Raw genomic sequence first — 7,556 nt, forward strand, 5'->3', positions numbered from 1 at the left:
TACGAATTAGACAAGCATAATACCTAGTCAGATACGTGGTTGGTAAACCGCGACACGACAATATATAGTAAAGTAAGGATGAAGTGCATAGAAAATGGGGCCTAATGTTGACTCTCATCATGAGGGAAGAATCGTACAGAAATCTATAATAATGGAAAAGAAGGGGTCGACAGTACCCGCCATCACCGGAGAATCATATAAGAACCTTTAAAGGTTAAGCGTCTATTGGTTCATGTCCGAATTTTCAGCATTACCGGACTCGGTCTACTCGAGGTTACCCGGCCGGGGGAAAAGACACCTGTGGCAAGGGTCGAACATGAGCATTACAGATGTATTCTCGTTCCAAAGTAGTCCATCATTTTCCTGTATTCTCGTTCCAAAGTAGTCCATCATTTTCCTGCTACTAGAAACAACCAAGCATTAGAGCTGTCTATCATCTGGAGAGGGAGTCCTGAGCTAGTCATAAATACATACATATCAGAACTGTGTAGGAACACGTCGTGAACAGAGGAATGCTATGAACACGTCGTGTACAGAGGAATGCTATGAACACGTCGTGTACAGAGGAATGCTATGAACACGTCGTGTACAGAGGAATGCTATGAACACGTCGTGTACAGAGGAATGCTGAGCAAACTTTTCATGCGGTTACCTTAACTGTAAAAGAAAAAGAAAATGTAGATCTAACACCTAAAGTACATGGGAGGCGAGAAATGTTCCATCTAGAGGAGTTAAAGGAAGAGAGAGAGAGAGAGAGAGAGAGAGAGAGAGAGAGAGAGAGAGAGAGAGAGAGAGAGAGAGAGAGAGTCGGTGTGTTTGCAGACAGCTTGAGAAACAGAAGCATGGAAGTGACTTGGTTGCAGCTTTCGAGTCCCTGGGTCGATCTGACGATTTCCAGGTGCAGCAGTTCCTAGAAATCTATCTGAAGGAAACGACATCGAGGAGAGAGCGTGACCTTAAGAACCTAAGATTAAGAAGGGTTTGAAAAAAATAGAGATATGAAGCAATATTAATACCGTACAGTCTTAAGATGGTGGACGAGTGAAACAATCTGAGAAACGAAAGGTTAAAGATAAAAAAAAAAAAAACATCATGGTAAGAAGAATTACGATACTGAACTCCATCACTGACAACCATTCCCATACAGTAAAAAAAAAGAAAAATGATAATCACAAATAGATGATGGGAACCTAATCTAACCTACTGTACCACAGTGGTACCAATACAATGTATTATCTTTCAGTTTCTGAAGTCATCAACATCATCATCATCTCTCACGAGCACTAATTAGTTAGCTAATTAGTTATACAGATCTATCACGGTACAGGATCGGCGAGAGAAGGAATTGTGAAAACACTTACGCCACCAGTTTATCCAACTAAATAGGGCTGTCACTACGTGTGTGTCATGAGAGGGACTCCTGGCAAGAAGTGTTGGTCGAGCGAAGGACTCATCAAAGAAATTTCACTCCATAAGAATCTAAATTTCCCTGCTACTGAAAGTAACGCAGAATTTAAAAAGAGGTCCTAAACCTGGGTTCGAATCATGAACCTGGTCACACGCACATGTTCGAAGCACTAGTGTCACAGGTTCACGTTAATAGCACTGGTGTGATGAGGCTTCGAGCTGCCGACATCCAGGGTAGTCTACTAATGAAACTGTTCGTCATTAACAAAATACAGCTGGGTAATTCGCATGTGTGGTTACACAGGAAATGCACGCTACCAAGCCGATGAAGTTTTTCTGAAGTTCACTCTGGGTTCACGTGATAAGACCGTATGCCGGTAAAATATACTTGTGGAACTAGACGTGTCATCCAGTATGTTCACTCCCATCCACCCCGCTACACCCTTGGTGCATACTTAATGAACGTATGACTGATGACATGATACAGCATTACGTCAGCTGTTTGACCTGTCTGCAGAATATTTTGTACCATGATCAAGGACTACATGCTTATGGTGAAATGTAAGTCTCTCTATTGAACAACACAGACACAAAGTACGTGTATGGTAAAGGTTGGACGAAATAACTACACAGTCGAAAGATCTAGTGAAAGCCTTCATGTCCTGTTCTTTAACTTGCCCGTTCTCGTCGACATTGTGTCTGGTCTTCAAAAAATGGAGTTACATCTACCAAGCAAAAACGTTTGCGGAAGTGCAAGGAAACGTTACCTAGTTACCTACGACAGATTACCGTATACTTTCTAGAATTACATCCTTTCCTTACACACTAAAACATTCCTAATGGTGGAAGGAGCGTCAAGATAACATTCTGCAAATCACTGCTGTACTAACAATGTATGTCACGACATTTTATCCAAAAGAAATGGTCCAAAGTAGGAAGCTAGGTGATGTCACTCTAACCTACCCCTACTATCGTTCAACCATTACCTTGTAACAATACCTCGTCATCAGGGATGTTGGATGACCCATTAATGTTGAGGCGTCGATGCCTCCTAAAGATGGGTATAACGATGTTGGTAACAGCATTACGGACGTCAAATATGAAACAAAAACTGATGTTCTGATACTATTAAGCCTTCTGCATGAAGCAAGAAAGTGTTGTGCTCACCGAGTCAGACTCAAGTCCCTTCAAAAATTTAAGTGGCAACAGGAAAAAAAGTCGGCTGACAACCAAGGATGAACATGACGAGTCTCCACTGTGGCTTCTGCCAAGGTAAAAGGCAGTGATGATAGTCTGCTGTGCGTTCATGTTGGTCTAACCACTGAGATATATCGTCAGCCAGCAGTGGTGCTGGATAAGATGCGAGATATTGCGCTGACGTTGGTATAATGTGAATGCAAGTGCAAGCAACTGATACAGCTGATAAGGAAGTAACAAACTGTACATGTCCTGCGCGTTGGTAGAATAATATTCGCGTTCTAAAGATTTCCTAAGCTAATCTATGCTGCCTAGGCTAAGCTAGGCTATGCTAGACTAGGTTCGAGTCAAAATATGAAAAGCTAACCTTATTTAACCATGCACAGGAAATCGTTAGGTTGGAAAGGTGGACGGAGACGACTCTAGGCGATCTGAGCAAGGTTGGAAATATCAGTAAATGTTTCTTTTCTGTATATGAAAGTCTAATTTATAAACTCTAAAGGGCAAACTACTTGGTTTTGCAATCATATAATATAAAACAAATGTATATGGATATCTAGAATGGAAAAAAATTCTTTACCCACTGGCGGATGAACTATGTTCCTCTAAATTCAATATGAATATAAAGAAGCTTTTAATTCATTTTTTGATCGAAGCGAAAAAAAAAAAAATACGACAAATGAGTGAAAATACGGTAAACAAAAAAAAACAGTTCCAGTTTAAGTGTACCACAGAATTAGGTCTGGAATGTGAAATATATATCATAATGGTAATGTAGTGTAGGGAACAGAATAATTTCTTTTTTTACAATTATGAATATGTCGAGAGTGGGGAGGGAGATGAAAAATCAGGAAGACCGAGTTATCAATTTACATAAAAGTAGGTGAAACACCTAAGGAAATAAACAGAATCTATGACGACCCTAGTAGCCTCATAAAACAAAATTTATCTTGGATTTTCAGTGTTATATTCGAAATATACCAACGGCATTATTTTCTGGTGTCCCCCCCCCCCCCATGGTGAAGAATGTACGCACGAACGACTAAGAACTGGATGAAATTACTGAAATAACGCTGAAACTACGATACATCTTAGCTGCTCGAAGAAGTTTGGTAAAGTTTCCAGAGGTTCTTCATAACACTCCACTATCGGATTAGGGCCTCAGCTGCCCACGCCCACTCAGCAAACATAAAAGAAAAAAAATCTGCGCCACGATTACTGGTGCAAAACTAGACGGCAAACGCAAGACTTGGTATGTCAATCAACAGAGGACATTCCAAGTCTTGGGCAGCGCTGTCGGTTCCATGAGTGCTGAGGACGAGTATAAGTACCTCGGCATCTTGGTCGGATCTAAGGGGCGGCGAAAGTCCTACGGCGCCCTGCTAGAAGAGGGGCTCCTGAACATCACCAGAGCCCCTCTAAAACCTCAGCAAAGAGTTGCGTTGCTTGTGGGACACTTGGTGCCCAAGCTCAATCATCGACTGGTGCTAGGTGAAGTTTATAAGACGCAGTTAGCACGTATGGACAGGCAGGTGCGAGTGGCAGTCCGCCGCTGGCTCCGCCTAGCCCATGACGTGCCCTGCGCATACTTTCACTCGGCTACAGGAGATGGGGGCTTGGGTATACCGGACTTTGTCTCAACCGTCCGTCTGAATAAACAGGCGCGGTTCGAAAAGTTGCTCACCTCGACCGACCCGGTGATTCATGCGGCAGTTCGGGAGCCTGCAGTCATGAGCAAACTGCAGCGCTGGGCCGGACCCGCACGCATCGCTGGTCGGCAGGCGGGCAACAAGTTCGAACGCCTGAACGCATGGAGGTCCAACTTAGTCAGTACTGTTGACGGAGCGGCTCTCGCTCCATCTGCTGCCGTGCCTCAGGTCAGTAGATGGGTTACCAGCGGGAACCGTTTCATGTCCGGTTCTGACTACGTGAAGGCCGTCCAAGTCAGGATAGGCGCGCTGCCGACCCCAGCCAGGGCGTCCAGAGGCCGGCCCGAGATCAACGGTCTCTGTGACACCTGTCACAAACCTGGGACACTGGGGCACATCGCTCAGATGTGCCCTCGTACCCATGGGGGTCGTGTCAGACGGCACGACAACATCTGTGCCTATTTGGCCGGACGTTTGAGACAGAGGGGGTACCAAGTGGTCTGTGAGCCTCGCATCCCTATTGCGGGGTCCTTTAGGAAGCCGGACATCGTGGCTTCCAAAGGTACAGAGGCCTGGATAATAGATGCCCAGGTCTCTGGTGTCCACCTCGCACTCTCAACTGCACACAGGCATAAGTGCAGTTATTACGGTACCCCGGAAGTCCTACAGGGCGTACGGGATCTAACCGGTAAAGACACCGTGCACCTAACATCAGCCACTGTCAACTGGCGGGCTGCATGGTGTCAAGAGAGTGCGAGTGCTCTCATTGGGCTAGGGCTGACACACCGGGACCTAGAGGTGTGCAGTGTCAAAGCCCTAACCTGGACGCATTCCCTCTACCGAATGTGGTCCAAGAGCACAGGGTAACATAGTCGGGCCTGCCTCGAACATCTGGTGTCGGCCGTCGGGCAGGTCGAAGGTCATCTCCCCTTTGTTGGCATAGGGTGTGCGGGATTAGCCTGTTCTCCCGTGGCTCCCGGGCAGGTACCAGTTCCTGAGGGCGGGTTGTCGGGCGGGCGGTGGACGCCTTGGCAGGGTTGCCCATTGCTCCCGACCGACAGGCCGTTCTGGAAGGTTGAGCGGTGCTGGGAGGTCACTGTGCTTCAGGTTCGGTAAGGCTATAGTCGAACCATCGTCTTTCTGCCATCTCCCAACTGATTTCCGCCTGTGCTATCAGCAGTCTGATCTTAATCTTCCTCTTCCTCTGTCCATACGATCTTACTTCAATTAAACACTTCCTTCACTATCTACATGTAGTTTAGGTCGCTTACCGACATCCACCCCTTTTGTGTAGTTAACGTTAACTCTCAAAAGAGAAGCACAGTTTGTATTAGAAATGTAGTTAGACCTTCCTGCACGTCCCAATCAACTAATTGGGAATCTATGAAGATAACCCATTAGCTTACACGGCAAATGGCGTCCATGAATTATGCTTAGCTGATTAAATCCTTAATCTTTAAGGTATTCTGATAAATAACACGCAGCAAAAATAATCTATATATATCCGCCCAACCTCTAACATGTATATATAAACCTTACACAGCTGGACTACAATATTATCACTATATTCCTTAGGTCGTAATAGTTATGCTGCCGGCTGCGTTAATATTCCGTTTGATCTTAATATAACTAATAATTTCGTTTCACTTTCCTACTATGATAACGGCCGAGTGTACACGGAAACTACCTCGCATGGACCCAATAGGCCTTATGATGTTGCCTTCTGACATTGGTCATATATGACATGATGAAAAGAAACATGACCTTCAAACAAGATTCAACAAATTATCAATGAACAGTCGAAAAATGAATGTCAAATATTGTTTAACATTTAACCAATAATAACTTGAAAAATAATGGCTAAACAATACTGAACATCTATAATCAACTGAAACAACAATCGACATAACTATAATCAGTTGAAACCTTATGGCCTACCATGAATCGACAAATCACAAAATCAGATGAAACACCATAGTTAAAACAAAAATCGACATATAATCAGGTGAAACATATTGGAGCAACAAGAATCGACATACCAAACAGGTTAACATTCATAAACATCATAGGTAAGCAATACTTGACATATCACCAACAATCAGCTCCAACATCAAGGTAAAATAATACTGAAAGTATGACCTATAATACATAATGGCCAAACAGCAAAGTGGAAATATCATCTATACACACGGAAACATCATGGCTGAATGAAATCGACATTTCATGAGGTAACCTGGTCAAACAAGATCATAAATGGTAATACTGTTACTTACCTTTCGCCGGCCCTCCACCTCTAGGCCATCAGGTCATGAGCTAGGCCATCATGCCATGACTCACATCCAGAAAATCAGTTATCAATCAACACAGTTTTTTTTCAATCACACTTTTTAATCATACTCTATCCTTATCCTAGACCTGTATCGAATAAAACAATTTATCACTACAATTTATCACAATACTTCACATTTTTCAATAATCACTGTAATTACTAATTTTCACCACTCGTGGTTAAGTTTTCACCCCGGTCATGATCTATCGCAACGATAAACTAATATTTCACTTATATTGTTCATTAATCTCTGACCCACACAAGTAAATTCACAAACATTACTTAATCACTTGCTTCTCGTGCCAGAAACATATCTGTCTCGTCGGTTGCACATCTGAATTGTACTGATACAATACTCGATTTAACGTATCTTTTTTTAAGAACGAATCACTTACACCATAACTCTCACGCAACACACTGTAGTTGTCAAATATGAACACCGGCGACGAAACACTCATGAATAACAATGATTACAGTCAGTATCATTAGTGTCAGCGTCATCTTCCAAATGTCTTGGTGTATCATCAAATAGTCATATATATATATATATATCACATAGAGTCAGTACGTGACGTGTACGTTCTCCAACACGATCTGAGTACAACTGGTTCACCCCCCTGGGTCCTGCCGGCTCTTGGTCGAACCACCTTACCAAAGATCGTAACAACCAGTTGGACATTTGAATCTGTTGCTTCACTCGGTATTGTTGGCAAGTAAGTAATATTGTTTCTGTTGTAATTACAAGTTTAACTCTATGAAACTCATTGGTTGGTAAATATTAATTACGTGTGTTACTAAGATCAATCAATGTGGCTGGTGGATTTTGTTAAGTCGATGATCGAAAAAATGTGATTATGACAAATGACTGAAAATAATGGTAGAGTTCCAGTGCTGATGTGCCAAGTAGGAAATTTACATTTATAATTATGATGTAGCGTGTTGCGAAAATACTATAAAAGAGCTTTTTGTCTGGT

The 7,556-nt window shown here is 43.0% G+C and overlaps 1 long non-coding RNA gene across 1 annotated transcript in view; it reads right to left on the bottom strand.

Annotated features, from left to right (window-relative positions):
- LOC139765433 (uncharacterized) overlaps positions 1–7,181 on the bottom strand; it is a 30,289-nt gene extending 23,108 nt beyond the window's left edge. The window contains exons 1-2 of the long non-coding RNA XR_011716661.1: positions 7,151–7,181; positions 6,527–6,668 (exon numbers count right to left, since the gene is read on the bottom strand). This is a non-coding gene — a long non-coding RNA (uncharacterized lncRNA). The remainder of the gene's footprint in view (positions 1–6,526; positions 6,669–7,150) is intronic.
- Between the last annotated feature and the right edge of the window lie 375 nt (positions 7,182–7,556).

The sequence above is a fragment of the Panulirus ornatus genome, chromosome 55 (assembly GCF_036320965.1).
Source record: "Panulirus ornatus isolate Po-2019 chromosome 55, ASM3632096v1, whole genome shotgun sequence".
NCBI classification, from domain to species: Eukaryota; Metazoa; Arthropoda; class Malacostraca; order Decapoda; family Palinuridae; genus Panulirus; species Panulirus ornatus.